This window comes from Leopardus geoffroyi, chromosome A2, assembly GCF_018350155.1.
Source record: "Leopardus geoffroyi isolate Oge1 chromosome A2, O.geoffroyi_Oge1_pat1.0, whole genome shotgun sequence".
Lineage (NCBI taxonomy): Eukaryota > Metazoa > Chordata > Mammalia > Carnivora > Felidae > Leopardus > Leopardus geoffroyi.
The window spans coordinates 156297282-156309337 of NC_059331.1; positions in this window are offsets into that span (position 1 = coordinate 156297282).

The following is a 12056-nucleotide window of genomic DNA, read 5'->3' on the forward strand; positions in this document are numbered from 1 at the left end:
TGGGTGAGCCTCATCCAATCAGTTAAAGACCTAAATAGAAAGCAGAGTGAGGTCCCCAGAAGGAAGATGGAATTCTGCCTTAGACTGCCTTGGAATTGAGCTGCAAGGTTAACATTTCCGTGGGTCTCCAGCCTGCAGGTCTATCCTGCAGATTTTGGACTTGCCAGCCTCCACAAACTTGTAAGTGAATTCCTTACAATCTCTCCCGCTCTCACTAGCTCTCTCTTTCTCTCTCAGAAGAATAGAGATACACCTTATTGGTTCTGGTTCTCTATAGAACCCTCATACACTCTTTAAACTGGAGGATGAGTAGTTCAAGCCTGCACTCAGTTTTTCCTTAGCCCCCAGAAATAATCTCAGCCCCTGCTTGACAGGAAAATCATGTTCCAGACATGAACTTCCTCACTTTCCACTCTTACAACATGCAAGCAATTACCTGGGCTTGCACGTGCCCTTACCTCTTACCCTCAAACTAAGAAAAGATGACCCTTCTCCTATTGTGGGTTAGTCCCTCCCCCTGTGCTCTTGATCTGAATGAACCCTTCTCTTCTTCCCCCAAACCAGAACCTAGCTCCATCTATCACCACCTCTCTCCAGCACCCACAGACTTGCATCCATCGCCTTCCCAAGGACCTAAAAGTGGGTTCAGATTATTTCCCATATTTTACGAAAGGAAGCAAAACAACATCTCCTTGAACCCCAAGTGGCACCTTATCTCTTTCCTTCCCTTCACAGCCAAGTGATTCCTCCCCCTCACTCTCTAGCTGCTGTATTCTGACCCCCGCCTCCCACTGTGCCATGAAATCCACTCCACTAAAGACATGGTGGCCCCTGGCTGCCAAGTTCAGGGAGCCTTTCTGTCCTGATTTGGGCCTCTCTGAAGCTGCTGACACTGACCACGCCCCTTCCTGGGCCTCCCCACCCCCATATCCCATGACTTCATTCCCAAAGTGAAGGAGTCAAACCACTGGTGGCAGAAGGGGTAATTTTAGATGCTGTAAGACCACAACCAGGGCTGGGGACACTGTGTAAAATCTTTCCCTCTGGATTTCAGCCCTGCCTCAGCACAAAATAAAATGTGAGTTGCATAGTGAGAAAATAAATTCTGTCTTAATCCTCTTTCATTTCTTCTGATTGAAGCAAAGAAAAGGTCTCTGTTCGGAATTAGTGTGTCTTTAACACTTTTCTAAGGCTTGCTCATTTTCCTCTTCTAAAATTAAAAAAGAGCAGTCTCAGACCTGGAGCCTTCTCTGGCCAACAGTCACCAACTAGAATGTAGAAATAGGGTTTTCTTGATTTCCTTTTGTAGTTATTTTTAGGAGTACTAACTTAAAAAAAAAAGGAGTACTATCTTTTGGTGGCAAGGGATATTACTTTATCATTTATTATATAAATGATATATATATATCATTTATAATATTATATTATGCATTTTCTTTCAAATAATCTCATAAAAAATTAATCAAAGTTGAGGTGAATTGAGAAAAAGCCTGAGAAAACCAATAGTCTAGGTGAGAAAGGACTAGGATATACAAATGCCTGGGGTCTGGGAAACGTTGCTTTCCATGCCGGTGTTTCTCAGGACTCTGACGTAGGCTCTCATCTCCTCTTTTGTGATTTCTCATCTAGTCACATAGATTGGATATAATGTTGACTCCATTATCTCTGTCTGTAGCTGTCTCCTGAGCTGTTAATGCAGATTTAACCATCTATGGGATATCCTCACTAGATAGCTCACAGCCCTGCTAGATTCATCATTTTCTAAACTATACAAGCCATCATCATCCTTTCCTTCCCATATTTACTACCCCCAAAGAATGGCACCAGTTTGTTATCTAAGCTGGAAAACTGGGAGTCATCCTTCGACCCTCCTTCTCCCTCATCACTGCTCAGCCACTGGGGTGAGTGATGGAATCTTTTTTTATTATTCACCCTGAGTGGGCTCCCTCCTTTCCCTCCTCTCTGCCTGAAATCAGATTCATCATCTTTTGGAAGGGTCTAATTGGCCTCCCTGCCTCCAATGTCATGCCCATCTTGGGCAGTGCCACGAGGCCTTGGATCTGATGGTACCATTCTCGTCCCGAGCCTCAGGTTGCTGTTTTCAGCCACATAAGGAAACAAATAGGCCATATGAGGGCTATGTCTTAAGCTGAGGTCCACAAATGGGTCATAGGGATATCTTGAGCCCACTGAAATTGATTGCAAACCTTTGTGCATATGGCTATAAATGCACTTTTCTAGGAGCCCATGACATCATCAGCTCCTCAGAGGGGTCTTTAAGACTAAGAGGAGAACCTCTTCTTGCCAAATTGAACCATCATGAGGATTAACAAGTAGATGGAGTGAGACTGGATGGCATTGAAGAGTGTCTCCTCCAGGGGCACCTGGGTGGCTCAGTCAGTTAAGTGTCTGGCCTTGGTTTAAGCTTAGGTTATAATCTTGTGGCTAGTGAGTTCAAGCCCCGCATTAGTGTCTCTGCTGACAGTGTGGAGCCTGCTTGGGATTCTGTCTGTCTGTCTCTCTCTTTCTGCCCATCCCCTGGTCATTCTCCCTCTCTCTCTCTCTTTCTCTCTCTCTCTCTCTCTCTCTCTCTCTCTCAGAAGTAAATTTAAAAACATTTTAAAAAAAGATTCTCTCCTCCAGCTTCAACCAGTCTTTCCCTGGGAACCTTCCCACCATCAGTACCCCTTACCCCACAAACGCTTATCTTCTGAAGCCCTCAGCTTCTACCAAACTGTTTAGATAATAAACATTAGCTGTTTGGGGTACCTCCACCTTAAATGTGCAAAGAAGATCACGTGGATAGATAGATGCCTCCATAAAGGAAAAATGCAGAACTAGGATGCCAGAGACAACTTGCAAGTAATATTCTTCAAAACTCCAGGTAGGTAGGGTACTTGTGGCTTTGGTGGGGGAGGGGGAGGAACACATGTGCCTCTCCCTCAATGGTACAGAGGAGGAATTATGGGAAGTTCTGGAGATCATTATTATAACAAAAATAACTGCCATTTACTGAGTTCACTGTTGCCAAGTGCTGTGCAAAGCCCCTCTATGACGTAAGTACTAGTGTTGTCCTTTACCAGATGAAGACGCTGAGGCTTGAGTAATTAAGTATCTTATCCACAGTCGAAAGGCAGGAAAGAGGCAGGGCTAGAATTCAAATACAGATCTGTTTGGCCCTGACCATGCTGTTATGCTCACAAGAGCACGGCTGATTTTTCAAAGTTTCTTATATCTGCTACGTAAACCGTAAAACAAACGTCGCAGTTCACCTTGTGCTGTGGTATGAAAATTCCAAATATCTCATCAAGCTAGAAAATAAAACTCTACACTTCTTTTTGTGTTCTTTTTTAAGTGTTTTACTTCTGATTATTTATTTATTTATTTTTTGAGAAACAGAAGAGTGCAAGCAGGGGAGGGGCAGAGAGAGGGAGAATCCCAAGCAAGCTCTTCGCTGTCTGCACAGAGCCCAACATGGGGCTTGAACTCATGAAACTGGGAGATCATGACCTGAACCGAAATCGAGAGTCAGACACTTAACCAACTAAGCCACCTTGAAGCTCTACACTTCTATATTCAAAAACTCTGTACTCCATCCGCCCCCCCCCAGACTATGTTTATGGGTGTTTTGAGGGTAGCAGGTGGAGAGATCAAGTTGCTTGCTCAATTAATGATTAGATATGGCACAGGGACAAACTCTGAATCACAGGCTTTCATGCAAAGGTTTCTGCAGCGGCCTCCTTAGCCCTCAAGAATAGCATACAGCAATGCAGGAGCAGGTCGGCCATGCAGGCCTGCACGAGGCAGTCCGGACCCAGCTGACCTCTCCCTCACATCCCCCTGGGGTTGCAGAGACCTTTGGGTTCAGAGAAAATGCTGGGTTTGTTGTCCACAAAACAGCAGCCCTAATGCCCAAAGGTTGCCAAGATTTTCAGGGAGAACCCCCAAGCATCACAAAGGTCAGGCTAAACCTGGGGAAGCTCTGGAGTGAAAGGTTAAGATATCGGGACACAGGCATTCTGGAAAGACAACGTGAGGAAAACAGCCAGAGCTAGGGCGACAGAAGTGGTAATGATCACCCATCATTTATTGAGCACTTACTACGTGACTGGTACCGATCCAAGGGATTTAAATTTAATCATCACAACCATGGAAGACACCAAATTCATTCTGTTTCCTCCTGGACACACGGACGCCATTTCCCAGCCTGCCTTGCAGTCGGAGTAGCCGCGTGATTAGGTCTGGGTACCGTGGAATGTGCCTCACTTCTGGGTCTGGTCCATAAGTCTCGCGTCTCCCATTCGGCCCATTCCCCTAATCCTATCTCTCCACCTAGCCACTGGCAGAATCATAAAGTAGAGGGGACACGGACCCTTAAATGTCCACGTGGAAGGCTGCCCATTGATCCCCACATTGACCATTACATGTGTGAAGTAAACCTTCATTATGTTAAGCCATTCAGATTTGAGGGCTTATCTGTTTTAGCAGTGGAGTCCCCTACAAAATGCCACAAGCCCATGAGTGGGGCTATTACTCTCATCACTTGCAAATGAGAATCTTCCAGCAGAAAACGCTCCCGAGGCCACAACTAGTAAGTGCCAGTGTCAGGATTCAAACCCAAGCCGTTCACCCCAGAGCCCATGCTGGCAGCTACCGGTTCTTTCCTATAACGTGTTATGGGAATTAAATGAGATCATGCACGCACAGGGCTAGCACAGTGACACTAAATAAAGGTTGGGCGGTGGGGAGGGGGGCGGGGAGGAATAGCTAATATGATAGAAGACAAAGCCGACAGGCTGGAATGATGGGCCAAAGCCAGGAAGAAATTTAATAGAGAAAAACAAAGGGCAGATTCTAGAGGAAAAGGACCCGAAAGGTCATTGACTGGAGCTTCTGATTAAATCCTTGACTAGATGGATTCCCTCCCTCCCGATTTTTGCTATTCTAGTCACACCTGTTTCTATCTGATTATCTCCAGGCGTGTGAAGAAATTACTGTATCTGTTTTAAAATCTTGTTAAATTCCAATTAGGTGGACAGGGCAGGCTTAGATTTTTTTAAACCCCAAGCTTTGAAAGCAAATGTCTCCGAAGCAGACTGGTATGTAATCCCAAGCGTGTGATCTTTGTTCGGGAAAGCGTTTCGTGAGTAAACGTCAGCGCTGTTCGGTATTGATCAGAACAGTCGTTCTGAACGGGGTTACCACTGTGAGCCCACAGGTGAGCTGGCCATTCCGTTCATTCGGTCGCCTGAAGAAACAGGCTCACTCAAGGGGCAAGTACGTATTCTTCTAGTCAAATAGAAGGCAGGTAGTTAGGACCAATTTACTAGTTTTCCACGAGAGGAATGTTAGCGGGTTGGATACCTGGCAATGTTGCTAAAACCTCAGGCCGTCCGAAACGTTCAAGCTTTAAAAGACTCGGAGTAAACTATTTCCATCCCGTCCAGGCGAAAGCAAAGGGGGAGACTGAGTGAGTCGCCCTGTGATCACTACTAATTAAGACAATCTTTCGTTTAAAAAATTTGTTTTCTGTACGTTTATTTCTTTATTTTGAGAGAGAGTGAGCACAAGTCTGGGAGGAGCAGAGAGGAGAGACAGAATCCAAGCTGGCCCGATGCAGGGCTCGAACTCACAAACCATGAGATCATGATGACCATGATGAGACTGAGTCTGAGGCTTAACTGACTGTGCCAACCAGGTGCCCTGATACAATCTCTCTTCAACTGAGATAGGGATCAGAGCCCCTAGGAATGCTTCCTCTGGTGTTGCCCCAGGCCTCCTAAACTGCGGTCTCTGAGGACGCAGCCTGGGAACATGCTTAGCAAGGTCCTAAGATAGTTCTTATGCACCTGTGAGCCTCTGGCTTAGAAAGAAAATACCCCTAAAGAAAATTCACCATTTAGGGGCACCTGGGTGGCTCAGTCGACTAGGCTTCTGACTTTGGCTCAGGTCATGATCTCATGATTTGTGAAGTTGAGCCCAGCGTCCGGCTCGGAGCCTGGAGCCTGCTTCAGATTCTGTGTCTCCCTCTCTCTCTGCCCCTCCCCTGCTCATGTTCTGTCTCTCTCTCTCTCTCTCTCTCAAAAATAAAATAAACATTAAAAAAATTTTTTTAAAGAAAATTCACCATTTGAAGCAATAACTTATGTTCTGCTAACACACTGATCTGGGTTTTTTTTAAAAAAATGTTTTTATTTTTTGAGAGAAAGAGCGTAAGCGGGGCAGGGGTGGGAGGAGGGGGACAGAGGATCCAAAGCGGGCTCTGCACTGACAGGCTGACAGCAGTTAGCCCGATGTGGGGCTCACACTCACCAGCCGCAAGATCATGACCTGAGCTAAAGTCACACTCAGCCGACCGAGCCCCCCGGGCGCCCCATGCCGATCTGGTTTTATTAAAGTTTTCTATTTTTTATACAAAAAGTATAACTGAGCAGAAAAAAGCGTGTTGTTCAATACTCTATAGAAAGCCTCGTGGTTTGGATTATGAACACATGGCCAAGTCACCTTCCCACCACCCTGCTTCACTGGATGGCGGAGTGCCTAACAGAAAATTTACTTGGGAGGAAACAAGGATTCCACAACGGCTGCTGGGTGTGCGAGCCCACCCTCTAGTCCTAAGACACACCGCAGTGGGAATGACCAAGTCAAAATACAGAGTCCACATTCCTCCCCATCGCTTTTACTACGGGTCAATTAATGTCTTGCTATATACTTACCTGCTCAGCTGCCATCACCTGTGTGCACGAATATGTGTGCTCATTATATTGAACGAGAGGGACTCCTTCCTCGTGTGCCCCTTTGCTCTGTGGCCTAGTTTTTGCCTTGGGGGAAGTTGTGGGCCGGTCTTAAGATTTTCCCGGTCCTTGCAATCACAAGAACTGATTTCTTTTCATAGTCAATATGTCCAGTCCATAGAATAAGGCACTCCACCTTGAGCTCGGTTCCTCCTCCAGCTCTCCTGCCTGCAGTACAGGACCGGGGCAGGATGGCGGAAGGCTGCTGCTCTCTTTTCTCCACTCTCTCTGCCCCATTAGCCAGCTGCTGTTTCTGGCCCTGGTGTGAGGGTGGGGAAAGCGATTAGGGAAAAGGTGGAGTCTCTGGCCTTGGTAGAATTTCAAAGCTGATTACCTCACTCCAGGCTTTCTACTGCGGTTTCTCTTGAGATTCCCCAACAGAACCTCCCAGTGCCCTTCCAATGAGCCAGGCGATGGCTCCTCCCAAAAGCCATTGAAGCCTCCAACACTCGGGCTCTCATCTTCAGGAGCCCACCCTTCTGCTCGGTCAGCCTATCCTCCCAGGCAGTGCTCCTGGGCCAGGTCCCTTTGAAGATGGCTCCAGGCCATCTCCTTCTAGCATGTCACACACTTCTTCCACCAGGAAACCATCAGTGCCCTATAGTTATTCGTGCAAGTGCACATTGCTTCCGGGGTAGTTCTCTCTCACCCTCTCCCCTCTCTTTGTCTCCCTCTCCCCTCTCCCTGTCTTCTTTTCTTCTCTCCCTCTCCCTCTCTCCCCCTCCTCCCCCCTGCTCCTCCCCCTCCTCCTCTCCCCTTCCCCCTCCCCCTCCTCCTCTCCGCTTCCCCTCTTCTGCCATCTCAAGCCTTTTGCTTTTACATTCTTCAGCCATGTATTATATACTAGTTCCCAATATACTAGCCCCAGAAACATGCCAGGCTGCCTGGGCAGTCCCTAGCAACCCCTGCTGACTTGAGAGGAGGACAAAGCATCAACATTCTCTCCAAAGGAATGGGCTCCTCCTTGGTTCTCCAAGGCCTTCTCTTTCGTAGGATGGACTAACTCTGGAAACACTCGTTTTCTTAATCTCGTAAGGTGTCCTACATGTGAACTAACACCCACTAGGACTTGTGGGATGTGACATCTATTATATTGCTCTCTACCTTTGGGGATTCAGTGCAAACAAGTAGACCTCAGGGAAGACAGGATTAAACATTCTGTTATGTGTGTATAAGTATAGACGTGTCTGTGTGTGCCAAGTGGGCACAGGATAGAAGGGAAACTGATCAAGATGTTTTCTTGAGGAGACAGCATGAATGAGAATGGAATGAAGGCATGTGGCAAATATAAAGGGATGAAAATGTCCATGCTATTTTCTGGCATTTGTGTGGGACTCAAATCGGTGGGTGGAAAAGCAGAGAATCTTTGAAAATAGAGAATGCAAACAGGAGAAAACCGCTGAGGGAGTGGTAGAGGGGATAGAGAATTTCACAAAAACAAGCGGACAAAGAATTTCAACAAATTAAATGAGCACTTTGGAGAAAGCCAGTAGAGAAGGGAAGCTTGCACCCCGCGGCAGCCTCTGTGGTCCGGCTCCTCTGTGATCCTGGTGATCAGCCTGGCTTGGAGCCATTCTCCAGATGACCTGCCCAGTACATTACAGATGCTCGGGCACAATGTCTCTTATCACTGGTATGATCCATCTCTGTCAGTCTTCCCCGTCTCTGCTGGAAACCACTGGACTAGGTGATCTCAAAGGCCCGATACAGCTCTGAGAGTCCAGAAGCCGCTTTATGATTCAAAGACATCCCAGTTATGGACCCTAGCTCCACAATCTTCTCTCACAATGGCTGTATCCTGAGTAGAATCTGAGATTGCACTTGGAAATGAAGCAGTGTCCCCTGAAAAGCAAAAAGCCTTTAATTTCTTATGTTCTTATGAATGTTTATTTGTAAGGCAGAACCCAGCTGGGACTGGCCATCATCTGGAGCCTGCTGAGCCATATTGGTCAAGGTAACATGGGCATCCCGGGTAGACCAGTATTGCCAAGGCCAGGCGCTGGAGCTGTGGCAAGCTAAGGGAACTTTCTAGTGTAAGTTATTTCAGAAAGCTAGAGAGCCACTAAAACAAACTGAATCCCAGTGAAGGGAGGGCCAGGAAACCCTGGGAGCAAGGACAGGAAGAAGCATCGCGAGAACTAAAAGGAAGAACAGATCTGTAAGAACGGAGCCCAGAAGGTGCTTGGCAGACCTGGAGAGTTCAGAGGACTTCAGAGCCTTGGGTTGGAAGCCTTGGAGAGGCAGGCAAGCAGGCGTGCAAGCCGGGAGATAGCAATCACACCTGGTCTTCCCCCAGCTCCTGGGAACCTGGCTAAAGGGACCAAAGACGGAACGATAACTGGGGGTGCCTGGAAAGGGCATTCAACCCCCAAGGAGATAGTTGAGTGAAAGGAACATACCACGGTTCAGATGTAACTGAAGCGATAATGTGGTTTCCCTATGTGGCTCCTAGTGCCAAACGTATTACTTTAAAACTGCACTATGAACATCAGCTGTTCCTTTCCATTACTTTAAACAGCTGTAAAGTAAATTAAGCATTTTAACTGACTGGCTTGGGTGGAGTTTGGCGGCGAGGAGGCTTGATGGTAAGAGAAGAAAGTTCCCCAAGGTGCCTGGAGGAAAGAGCCTTCATCTGGGATGGCCTTGGGGATATCCTATTACTAAATGCCCCGTAGACTTAGGAACTTCCAGAAGTTTCAGGTGTGGCCCAGGCTGATGGAAAAAACAAGGGAGAAGACACACAGAAGATCCAACAAAAGAAAGACAAAGTAAAATCGAGGCAGACCTGATGGAGTGGAAGAGTGAAAGGTCGCCGGAGGTTGGAGGCCTTTAGGATGCCCCGCTGTGGGAAGCCGCCCCGAAGGGAGTGACCTTCAGTACCGGTGGCGCCCCACCTGCGTCTGGACTGGATTCCTCAACCCTCGAGCGCTTCCCCTAAGCGGCTCTACCTCTTCTGCACATGCGCCGTCTGCTAACAGCCAGCGATCTGAAAAATGCTGCCAAGCACACGACGGGGGCTAACGTTCAGAGCAGAAAGCCAGAAAGAGGGTTTGATCCTTTGTGGCCGATTCCTTGGCCATCGCTGCTCCTTGGGAGCGCTCTCCCGAGCACCCAAATGACTGCCTCCACCCCCGCCAGCTCCACCCCACCTCGCACTTCTTGGCCTCCTGTTCCCAGACCGGGATTCTCCAGCGCCGAGGAACAAAATCCAGGACAAAGTCCAGGAGGCAGCCAGCGCTGCGGGAGAAGAGCGGCAGGTGCGGCCAGGTGTGCCCAGGTAGGTCCAGTCGCTGCCTGCGGGGCGTGGGAGCAGCTCTCATGGGAACGAGGCACACCAGCCTCGCTCCCGTCCTCTCTTGGTGGGCCAGTGTATTTATTCCCAACCGAGACTGAAAAGTGGGAGCTTAGGGTGTTTTCAGGGGCTAAAAACCTCACGTGCCCAGCACACGGGCTGCACGGGCACACGGGCAGTTTGCCCGGCCCTCGCAGGAGTCTCTCTGCTCCCCCTCCTTCCCAGCCTGTCTAGCCTCCCCACCCGTGCTCTGCCCGCTCCCCGGCTGGTGGACCAGGCCGTTCAGCTCCCCCAGTGGGGGGCGCTCGGGCGCCAGGGCGCCCAATGAGCTGCACGCGCCTGAGTAGTAACAGCTCCGCGCCTTTCCCAGGCTGCGCCCCGGGTCTCCTAAAAGCACGCTGGCACCTTGGCACCTTTCTACGCAGCCAGCTCTCCTCCCCATCCCACCCCCCCCCCACGCCCCCTCACCTTAGTTTCACCTCTCCCAAGCTCTCGCCCTTTGGCTGTTTTTCTCTCCCACCCCTTTCTCTCCTGTGTGACTTTCACCTTTGGCGCCTCTTCTTTTCTGTCATTTATCTTCTCTGCATAGCCTTCCCCTCTCTTTCTTTTCTTTGTTCTTTCTTGAATCACCCCCTCTGCTACCTCCCTAGCCATGGGTAGCACGTGACAGCAGTGAAACCTAGCTCAACTGGGGAATTAGGACGAGATGCTAGAAATAAGGAAATTTAGGACACACTTCTTTGGCATATTAAACAGAGCACAGGTAATGTACTTGGTCCTTCCCTGATGACTCCGGTAGGCAGTGTTCCAGATGAGATGTGGTTGGAGGAACTTCGTGGGTTGACTGCACTTTGGGGTCAGCATGGTTTGGTCCTCAACTTTGCAGATTCAGAAACTTGATCTTTTTGGTTCACTGGGAGCTATCACTCATTGCAAAGTAGATTCCCCCATACCAGTGGCAAGAGAATACGGACAAAACCAGAGTGGCAATGTGTTAATTTACTGGAAGGGATAAGCCTTTTGTGTCAGGGATGGGCTAGATGCTCGCCAATCCTGCAACTTCTCCGTGGACACGTAGGGAGACTGTATGACTCAGCCTCACCTGCCCATAGATGGAACCATGTGATTTAATGCTAGCTAACAGAATGTCAGCAGAAGTGACATATGCCACTTCCAGACCTGGCCGTAAAATGTCCCAAGTGCTGGAAGTGAAGGACTCTGCCACAGGAGACATACAATGAAGGATCCTGGATCTTTGAGTCACCACCAGGAGAGATGCCTGACCAACAATGGACTGTGATGTGGGCCAGAAGTAAACTTGTATTATGTTAAAACATTGAGCTTTAAAGATTGTTTATTTCCTAAGGTAGCATGAGTGTATCTTTCCAGGGAAAAATAACTTGTTTCCACTGTTCCGAACGCTCTCTTCCCATACGAAGATGCTCGTACAGGTACTTGTACGTGAGAAACCTTGTCCTCAGAGACTTGTTGGGTTAGCTGGAAGTGGACCAAAGCCATGAGAGGTATTTATTTAAGCTGTGGTACATCTTAGGCTAGCATTTCTGCTGTAGCTTAGGAGATACTGGAAAGGAACTAATGTAAGTAAGGGGGAGGGAGGCATTAAAATGGTCATTCTCCAAGCATAGGCTACTTACTTCCTAGTCACCTGTTCATCTTTTGTTTAGGGGTAGAGAAAGGAGTATGAGAACGGAGAAAAAATAATGGTACCAATTCAGAAGTGTAGGGTGAGGATGGAAGGGCCCAGATAAAAAAAACTGGGGGTGGGGGGTGGGGAGGGGCTAAGGGAGAAAGAATCCCAGGCAGGTTCCATGCCTACCATGGAGCCCAATGTGGGGCTCAATCATATGACCCTGGGGCCATGACCTGAGCCAAAATCAAGAGTTGGACACTTAACCAACTGAGCCCCCTTCATGCAGTTTCATGCCAAGAATGAGAAGACTCTGGGCTGG